The following is a 10,668-nucleotide window of genomic DNA, read 5'->3' as shown; positions in this document are numbered from 1 at the left end:
TGCAGTGCACAGGCTATGGAAAAGGTCAGAGAGGACCAGCTCCTGCACACTGCAGTACTTTGCTCTGCCCTCAACAGGGCAAACAAAGTACGCCTGCGCCGAAGCCGCAGCGTGAAGACAAGAAGAGGACGTCATCCTATGAAGATGGGAGGCCCCGGACCGCGACGCCCATTGGACCGGACCGCCCGCCCCGATGAGTATAATCTAACCTCTTTTTCTCAACTTTCAGGATACATCGAGAGCTTATCTACAGAATGCTGAAGATAAGCCCATGATGCCGGTGGGCTTAGCTCACCTTCGATTTTGGGGGTGACAGGTTCCCTTTAACTGTGTGCAAGGCATCATGATGTCTGAAGATTACGAAAGGATTTTGTCCCAATGCAGTGCCCAGTGTTACAAAGCTGGCCTTGCATCCTAAGTCATGGGTTTTCCAGCATGACAATGACCCCAAATCTACTTCAAGAAGCACCCAGGAATGGATGGAAACAGATGAGATGTATTGTAGCCCTTAAGAAAAATGATTACTAGAATTTACTTAATTGTACAACCAATGGCTCAACATTGCTGTTTCAATACCCATGACTGCCCTATTGATGGTCTCTGACTCTGTAAAGAGCACTCTGGGAAGTAGGAGTGCATATACAGACACCAATATGGTGTTGAAGTCATGTGACTGTATAGAGCAGGTTTATTAGCCTGTAGTCTCAGGTACTGATAGAGGACACAAATTCAAATAATCTTGCAACAAGCTTTATTAGTAGCTGACTATATTGCTATTTGTTGCCAGTACTTATTTTAACATTTCTTTTAACATTGAGTTGCACATTATCATATAAAAAGCATACAAATTTACTATGTATCAGTGTATGAATCTGAGAGTTCATAGCAAGAGATGTTTGCAAAATCGATTCTAAGTAAAAATGTATTGTCAAGTAACTTCAGAATCTGCTGTCCAGTGAGCACATGAGGAATAATGTCGCTTAAGGCCATTACAAGTTGTATATTGAAAATCACCAGTTTTCACTTTTGAAGACTCGAGCTGGTGGGTAAATATTGGCTGCTATGATATCTCTCATATACTAAACACAGAAATATGCATTTTCTTTTTTTCCTTTGGTATCGTAAACTGAAGAGTAGCTCAGTTGCAAGATACTGCAGTGCTGAGCTATGTAGCTGTGAATCCTTCACTGAGAAAAGCTGTCTCTAGAATTGGCACACTGTTTCTGCACCTCACTTCACTCCTCCTTCCTCCTCCATCCATAGACTTCAATATGTTGTATAAACTGATCTCTCACAGTGCTGGTAGCATGTCTTGTCTTCAGTAAGTTGGATTAAAATGTTCTTTTACTGAGCTAATAAGTATAGTAGGCACAATAACGGGGAAGAAGTTGCTCAAAAGTGGAGGAAAACAAGCTGATCTCTTATAAAGATATACTGCAAGGTTTCTTATGTACGTATGTTTGGACTATTGATTTATGTAAAATGTGTTAAAAGTACAGTTCCCATTTAAAGTGATCATATTGCGTTGTACTTTATAAGAAAGCAGGCATCAGCTTGTTATCTGACATAGTCATTTGTATGCCATATCCAAACATTTGCTGTCCACAGTATACTCTCTTCTAACCTTTTCTTGATTTGATATTTTGATTTGATTGTTGCACTGACTTCTTCTGAAAGGTTAATAGGATTTCAAAGGGTATTGCTGACTGGCAAGGAATAAAAATTAGTGGTCAATGAAAAGGTCACACGCAGTGTTACTATTTGAAATTAGCAGTTGGTAGTAAGCACATCATTACCTTATAAATCTCTTAGTAATTAGCACACCGAAAATGCACAAGATATTGGTCGTAATTTAATAACATTAATAATGTGACATTCTTTATAAACAATTGCTTTACTGTGACAAAAGGGTGCAGAGTGAATTAGCAATCTAAAAGGAATAAGACAAAGTTGTTAAATAATGTAAGTGACACAATATGAAATATTTTAACATAATGAAGGAGCACTACCGGTGAGCCTGAGAGTTAGGCAGACTTTTCAAAGTACACATGTCATTTCTTAGGCCAAATGAAAAATTTTTGTGGCACCTATTTTCAGTGGTTTATACTATGATATACTCTTCTTTGTACCACTTTGTCTTTGCTTTGGCTAAAATAGGATACTAGTCTCCCCATTAGTTGGTCTTTCTTGTCTGCAACAATCATATGGAATACAGTGAGTGAAAAAAGTATTGAACACAAACAATTTTCTGTATTGGTGATATATTTAAGTGTGACAAGCATGCAAAAGAATATCAGGAAGGGGGCAAATACTGTTTTACACAACTGTATCTGCATGTTAATAGCATTATCTGCCCTGACAAGATCCCTTTAATAACACAGGTCACTGACAATTTTATATTATTGTCCAACATAACAAGTTCCCTTTTAGGCTACGTTCACACTAGCGTTCTGCTAGTGTGCGTCGCCTTAGCGTCGGGCGACGCAGCGGCGACGCACGCGTCATGCGCCCCTATGTTTAACATGGGGGACGCATGCGTTTTTGTGTGCTGCGTTTTTGCAACACTTGCATCTTTTTTGCCGCTAGCGTCGGACCAAGAAAACGCATTTTTCTTGCGTCCGATTTTCGGCAAAAAACGACACATGCGTCGCAAAACGCAGCGTTTTTGCGTGCGTTTTGCCGCGTTTTTGTGTGCGTCGTGCGTTGCGTCGCCGACGCAGCGGCGCGCAACGCTAGTCTGAACGTAGCCTTAATGTGCTTTAGTTTACTAATGGGTTTACTATGGGTTAGCGAGTATGACCTCCGAGTATTTATGACTGCTCAGAGATTTAGTTTTCATCACGGCAGCTGAATGATTTACAGCTACTAGCCAGGATGAGTACATGTGGGTTTGCCTGGTTGCTAGGAAATCCTCGCATGTAATCAAGCAGGCCAGTAGCTGTAAATCTTTCAGCTGCTGCATTGAAAACTAAATCTCCGAGTAGTCATAAATATTCAGAGGTCACCCGAGCATGCTCGGGAAAACCTGAGTAACGAGTATACTCGCTCATCAATAGATACCATTAGTGATGGGCGAGAGTGCTCGTTACTTGAGATTTCCGAGCATGCTCGGGTGGTTTCCCAGTATATTGGGTGTGCTCGTGGATTATGTTTGTGTCACCGCAGCTGCATGATTTGCGGCTGTTAGACAACCTGAAAATTATGCAGCTGCGGGTACACAAACATAATCTGCGAGCGCGCCCTGATCATGCTCAGAAATTTCTAGTAACATCATCGCTCATTACTAGTTACCATCATTTTTTATGGTGTCCCTTTGACGGTACTAAGGTTGTGTTTTTATTAAAAAGCTTGAGAAAATGTGGATTCAGTCTTAAAATAATTCAGAGGGTTACACACAATTTTTCAGTGCAAGAGGAGGGTTTGCAATATTGCTGCAAATCAAATATTTCTAGAAAATTATCAGATCTTGCAAAATTCAAATTTCAAAAGATGTTAGATCTATTCAGTATGCATTCTTTGTTTTTCAAGGGCATTTTAATTGAGAAAGAGTGAAAAATGAAATTTATAGCTGACAGCTTTTTTTTTATTTAGTCTCATTTTTAGCCAACAAAGTAAATCCTTCACTAAAATGCAATGTGTGAAAACATCCTGTATATAAGATTTCAATGATTCATTGCATTTGAGAACAATAAGCTCAGAAGAAAAATGGGGTGATGAGTTTTTTTTAAAAAACTTACCGTAATCCTCTTGTCACTCAAAACATTTTATTTTTATTCTGGGCCAAAATGATTTTTTATGAATCCCACAATATACTAATGTAAGAATATTTTCCCATCGTATTGTCTCTTCCATATGTGGAGCACAAGATGTCCAGATGCTTTTGCATGCTCATCAAGTCAGCATTAGAAATGGATTTATTTTGTGAACTGCATATTGAATGAGCTGGCAACATGACAAGCTAAAAACAAAATTCATTTTTCATATTAAACACATTTTATTGCTTTTGAAAAATGTTTGCTTCAGAAGTCTGCTTTTCAATTAGCCACAGATGATACCTGATCCAAAATATAAGAAAGCAAATAGTAAATCCTCCGAAATGCTGTCACTTTGCAATATGTCTTTAATTGTTAATGTCAGCACTGTTATTTTCCCAGCAAAGTGTTTTCCACAATTCATAAATCTTAAACTATCAATGTCAATTTTACAATACAATGCATAGAACACATATCAAAATATGTGATAGTGCTAGTTTAGTTTTGATTCTAAGCTAAGATATGTTTTGTATTTTATACATTCTATTTAATTTGTTCGTAATGACGAAAATGCAAAACTTTAAGCAATTTTGAAATTATACCTTTTTGGCCACAAAAAAACATACTTAAAGGAAATGTTTTTATTTTTTGCAAACAAAGTTTTCGATGGATAAGGAAACTTTTTTGAAAAAATTACTAAGTCATTCTAATGGGTGAGCCTTGAGGCTCTTGAGTAAAGTTGAGGGAATTTGTTCGGATTCGGTTCTGAATACCATCGCCAGGGAATATTGTATTTACATAATATTAGTCGAACACAGCCGAACGTCATTAGCGTAAATGAGAGTATAAAATACCAAATATGTTCAGAACCAAACAACAAACATTCATTCGGCATAGAGTACTAATATGACACAATTATGGCAAATTCAGATTCGGCGACCGAATCCAAACAAATTCGCTCAACTCTGCGTCCTGAGTCACATTTTTTTTTCAGAACAAAAATGGGTAATCTCAGTGATTGCAATGTTGGAGCTCACAAGAATTTAAAAAAAACTTCCCTTTTTAGCACTGGTTAGATGCCATGACCAGCAAGAATAACACCGTCTAAATTATTAAATTGGTTATTGAGTATTAGAAATAAGATTCTTCTGCTTTTCAAAGTCCTAATCCAAGTACCATCTTACCCAGGGGTGTTGTGCTTTCCTATTACATTTCCAAAACCTTTACCACAACTATCAAACTCTGGTATTGCAGCATATTCAGAAAATCCCATTCAATTTGTTGACGTTCAAATGCATTATCAGAAACAGCGCATTTTTTTACAATCCTGAAAAAAACTTAAAAAGTAATGTTGAATAAGAATTGTAGTACAAATGGTGTGCAGATGCAATCAGAATTATTCAACCACTTTGTAAATTAGTATTAATTTACAAAGTTCTGCTTTTTGCAATATATCTGTGATGCTATTCACTACTCACGGACACACTGAGTAGAGAAGTCAGACATTCCGGGGTCCATACCAAGAGCACATAGAAAACAAAGAGGGAAGACAAAGGCATAAGTCAGGTCACAGTCCGAGGTCAAAACACCAGGAGATAGCAGATCAAAGCAAAAGGACAACACTAATGGATAGTAGATATGAGAAACTAGGAAAGAAACAGAGCGCAATAGGGTCTTAACTGATAACACAATAAGGTGCAGAGAAAAAAAAAGGAATCTGCTCACCTATTGAAGTTTTACCTAAGCAACATGTTTAGCACATATCAGCCGCTGCAAGACACAGGTCCATAAGAAAAGTGGTAAAGGATCCGTGTGAAGTGTCAGTGGATGCACTGCTGATGAATATATTCAGATAGTTGATATTTTCAAAAGCTTTATTGGACAGGTTTCAGGTCAAAGTTTTCAAAGTCATGCACAGGACCTCTTCATTAGGTCTTTCTAAAACATCCAGGTATTTAATCAAACTTCCTGTAAATTTGAACTTGGGAAAGTTTCCAACTTTATATTTAGGAACGGTGAATACTTTTGTATCTTTTTTTGTTTGTGCAAGGCAATGTTCTCTTAACTTTTTGGTCTACTCTCTTGACAACACAAGGAACAAGGATATTGGTTAACTGGAGACCATTTTCCATCCATGAGGAATGGGCTAGGATTCCTCTGGAACATTGAACAAAGCTGACATCTGGCTATGGATCATTAGAATAGAACAACCTCCAGCACACATAAAAAAGGTGAGAAAAGTCTTGTCTTCAATTCACAATGATGCAATTTTATTCATTAATTCTGGGGGTTCACAGCCATGAAACAAAGTATAATGAGAGATTTTCCCAACGTTTCGACCGTAAAAAGGTCTTTATCAAGGGTACAATCTATACAAATAAAAACAAAAAATACAACATAAATAAATTGTATACTATGAAAATACAGATAATAAATCAAGAACTGTTATTACATAACATCAACAAAAATACTGGTAGTCCATATATGTATCTGAACTCTCAAAATCAACACCATGGAAAAAAGTAAATATGATATCCATTTATCAAATTAATCATAAAACCAGGTGTTCACATAATATAGGCCTTGAAGGCAGGACAATAAATGATGCATGGTTCCAAATGAACCTAAAGAGAAAATAATGGGTAAATAAATCAATAAATAACTAAATGTCTATAATCACCCCAATAGAGGTCAGAGCCGTGAAAAAATAAGAATGGGGAGGTACAAATGTATATAGTCGCTCTATAATATACAAATCCTGCACAAAATGTATAGCACATAAGCTATAAGGATATAAATAAACACACGAAAGTTAGTAAGGATGTATCCCCATAATGAGCCAGAGGTCCCCGGGAGAAAAAAGAAAAAGACCACCAACAATGAACAAATAAACAAGCAAACAAACAAACAAACAAACAAACAAACAAACAAGCCTCAGCGTGCTGTGAAAGATAAATACCTTTAGTGGTGAACAAGATAAGAAACGGCCTCCCCGAGCAGTAATGGAGCAGTGTGTAGAAGGACCTTATATAGGGCACTGATGTAATCTCCGGTCAGTCACATGTGGTGAAGCCGAGTCATCCCGGAAAAAGCCGAACAAGAGAGAGGAGAAGTACTCATGTGTCGTAACCATGGCACCGGGAGAAGCCGAGTGATATAGTAAAGCAGAAGGGAGAGAAAGCCACGCAGGCACAGACATATAAAGCGTCGCTCATATAGTACCGGAATCAAAAGAACTAGGAGAATAAAAGATAAAATGCTGACGCTAAGCAGTGCAAAACTATATGAGAGGAAAGGAAACAAAGAATATTAACAGGAAAATAAAAAGAGAAAAAGGGAAGAAAAAAACCAAAGAAGAGGAGATAAGCGCTCATTTAGGGGATACATACCTATACATCAAGGAACCTATGAAAAAGAAAAGATAAAAAAGAAAAAATAAATGACTCAAATATATATACATATACATACAGCCTACTTATTAAACACTGTGACGTATAATCAAAATATATTCAATAACTGATCTCATACTCCCTATTCAGTCCCCACGGTTCCAGTGTTTGTAATGTGAAAATCCAAAAAGATTCCCTGGATTTAAGTCTCTTGATCCTATCACCTCCCCGTCTAGGTAATGCTACACTCTCTATGACCTGATATTTAAGTTGAGACACATTATGTCCAGCAGCAGCAAAGTGTGCTGGAATAGGTAGCATTAGCTTTTGACACCTGATGGTAGACTTGTGTTGGGATATGCGGTCCCGGATATGCTGGGAAGTCTCCCCAACATACCCGAGACCGCATGGACACTTAATCAAATATATGACATAAGAGGAATTGCATGTGAAAAAACCATTTATATTGAAAATTTTTCCGGATCGGGGGTGTGAGAAGGTCTCTCCCTTCGTGATGTTAGAACATTGAAAACAATGAAGACAAGGAAACGTACCTCGCTTCTGTGTAGAAAGAGTCCTTTGTGTGTAATGGGGTTTATCGGACCCAATGTCAGCCTTAACCAAAAGATTTCTGAGATTCGAGGGTTTTTTGTAACACATGATGGGAGTGTCATTAAATTCCGGGATACCCGGATATGCTTTACCCAACAAATCCCAGTGACGTAAGACACAGTTTTTTATCTTATAAAGATATGGATGAAACGTGCTGACAAAAGGTATTCTTTGTCTCCCCAAATTCACCCTGTTGTTCCTAATATTATTTGTCGCCTTTTGAAGTGTTCTTAAAGGATACCCACGCTGTAGGAATTTAACTGACATTTCATGATGTCGTATCGCCTGCTTCTCCTCATTAGAGACAATCCGTGATAACCGATGATATTGAGAAATAGGTAAAGACTGCTTGACATGTCGAGGGTGACAGCTACTATAATGCAACAAACTGTTCTTATCAGTTGGTTTACAGTACAGGTCCACATCAAGATTTCCGTCAGCTTCTAATGTAATCATTGTGTCCAAAAAATTAATGGATACATTACTTTTTTGCATGGAAAATGACAAATTAGGAACACAGGTGTTAATGTCACTTACGAACCGAAGGAGAAGATCCTCTCCCCCCCTCCAAATCATAAAAACATCATCTATATACCGTTTCCAGTATACAGAATGTGTTTGAAATAACGGATGTGTATAAACATAAGTTTCCTCAAAAGCTGCCATAAAAATGTTTGCATATGGCGGTGCCATGTTCGAACCCATGGCTGTCCCAGTTCTTTGTATGTAATACTGATCGCCAAACATAAAGAAGTTTTTGTGTAACACAAAGGATAGTAAATCCACACAAAACTGAAGCTGATCAGGGGAAAAATCAGTATGTTCTGTCAAAAACCATTGAACCGCTGCAATACCTCTTTGATGATCGATACACGTATATAAACTGTTCACGTCTAACGTGACGAGTGTGCACCCAGAAACCACGGGAGTGATGGCGTGCAATTTAGATAGAAAATCTGTTGTGTCTTTGAGATATGAAGAAATATTATGTAACAGGGGAGTAAGAATACGATCCAATGTGATGGCCAGGGGAGAAAGAAGGGAATTAGTTGACGCCACAATAGGTCGTCCTGGTGGATTCATTAAGTCCTTATGCACCTTTGGCAATACGTAAAATACAGGTATCATCGGTTGGGTATTGATGAGATATTCACTTAATTTGGCGTCAATCGTACCTTTTTCTTTATATGTTTTTATAATCAAACGTATCTCCCTTGCTACATCAAAAGTAGGATCTCGATCAATTGACTGATATGTGGTTCTATCATTCAACTGTGACTGTATGATAGATGTGTAATGTGATTTATCCATGACCACTATGGACCCCCCCTTATCGGCGGGTTTAATCACTATCCGCTTGTTCTCTTTCAAATTTCTCAATGCATCTTTTTCTATAACAGACAAATTTCTATGTATACGTATGGAGCCTTTTTGAATGGATTTCAGGTCTGCTTCAACATCCCTCTTAACTAGTGAAATATAGGTCTCAACAGGATGATAAGTGCGTGGTGGATTGTAATTGCTAGAGACTCTGAGGCCTAATTGTTTAAGTTGAAATGATGTTACAGATTGACTCGAGTTGTTAACATCAGCAGTCCTTTCCTCAGTAGGATTGCTATTAAAATGTACTTTTAATCTTAAAGACCTAAAAAAACGATGTAGCTCTTGATCTAGTATGAAGCCGTTGAAGGAGGGGGTGGGGCAAAACGATAGTCCCTTTTGTAGGACGTTGTATTCAGTGGGTGAGAGATTATAGGATGATATGTTGTAGACAATCTGGTTGTCCCTACCTGAGATCGTGTGCGTATCCGTGAACTCTCGAGCACTGTGTTGTCTACGGCCCCTCCTCGTCGGCCTTTTGTACTTCTCCCCCGCCTTTGTTCTAAAAAAGGGAGGGGAGTGCGAGACATAAATTTGCTCTCTGAGCCTGATGATGTTGACGAGTTGCCACGACGGTAGCTCCTTCCTTCCCTGTAGTAGTTTATATCCCGCCATTTATACACTTGTTCCCGGTGGTAGTCCTCGGCGTCACGCAAGAATTTGGATCGTTTTCTTTCCTGAAGTTGAGACCTAAATTCTTCAATCGTCTTATTGGTCTTCTGTAAAATAAGATCAAATTTATCAGGAGTTAATGTGCTACTTAATTGTTGTTGAATGGAAGTAACCTGTGCCTCGACCGTTGAAAGTTCTTTATGAAGATGCTCAATAGTAAGAATAATTATATCCATGGAACATTTGTTTAAGATACTCTCAAACTTCTGACAGAAGTCCGGTCTATCCTGGAAGAGCGTGGGTCTGAGGGAGACTCGAAGTCCTCTCGGTATCCTCTTGACCTTGTGATACTCAGCTAATGTCACATAGTGTAATTCAAGGGCTGTTTTCCTTCTTAGCTCTCTCTCTAGATCACGGGATCTGATCTCTTCTGAAGGGGTATGTAAAAATTCTCCTGGAATAGTTACTCGTGAAATAATTTCTTCTGCCTCTGCTGGGCCATAAGATAAAGTGTTAAATGACATGTATCCGGTTTAAAGGTGCAGTGAACCAAAAGGCTATGGATCATGTTTACAGTAGGTCAGAAATAAGTATTAAAGATGCTTGTCATTCAGAGATGACTAATTTTCAGTGCTGTTGTAGTCATTAATAGTGGCATGTTTGGTTCAATTTGGAGAAATCACTTGTATATTAGCTAAGTTGATAATTTTTTTTTTTTTACAAACAGCATAAAGTTTCTAAATTTTGGTAATAAGTCAAATTTTCTTTTTGGTTTTAAATGTTTTTTACATCTGCACATGCACAACAAGGTGAGCCTATTGCCGGGGTGCACAACATTTTTGGTCCATGGGGCACATTGTCATACTGAATCAAAAAATTAAAAGGTTATTACCTTCTGTGACATTGCATATCAAAAGTCTATA

The 10,668-nt window shown here is 38.0% G+C and overlaps 1 long non-coding RNA gene across 1 annotated transcript; it reads right to left on the bottom strand.

Moving 5' to 3' along the window:
• Positions 1 to 6,005: 6,005 nt before the first annotated feature.
• LOC138675837 (uncharacterized) lies at positions 6,006 to 10,286 on the bottom strand. The gene is made up of 3 exons (XR_011320721.1): positions 9,544 to 10,286; positions 6,712 to 7,157; positions 6,006 to 6,121 (listed from the first exon to the last, which is right to left on the bottom strand). It is a non-coding gene; the product is annotated as an uncharacterized lncRNA (long non-coding RNA).
• Between the last annotated feature and the right edge of the window lie 382 nt (positions 10,287 to 10,668).

This window comes from Ranitomeya imitator, chromosome 4 (assembly GCF_032444005.1).
Source record: "Ranitomeya imitator isolate aRanImi1 chromosome 4, aRanImi1.pri, whole genome shotgun sequence".
In the NCBI taxonomy this organism is placed as follows: domain Eukaryota; kingdom Metazoa; phylum Chordata; class Amphibia; order Anura; family Dendrobatidae; genus Ranitomeya; species Ranitomeya imitator.
The sequence above is the reverse complement of the archived record's forward strand: the minus strand, read 5'-3'. Positions and strand labels throughout refer to the sequence as shown.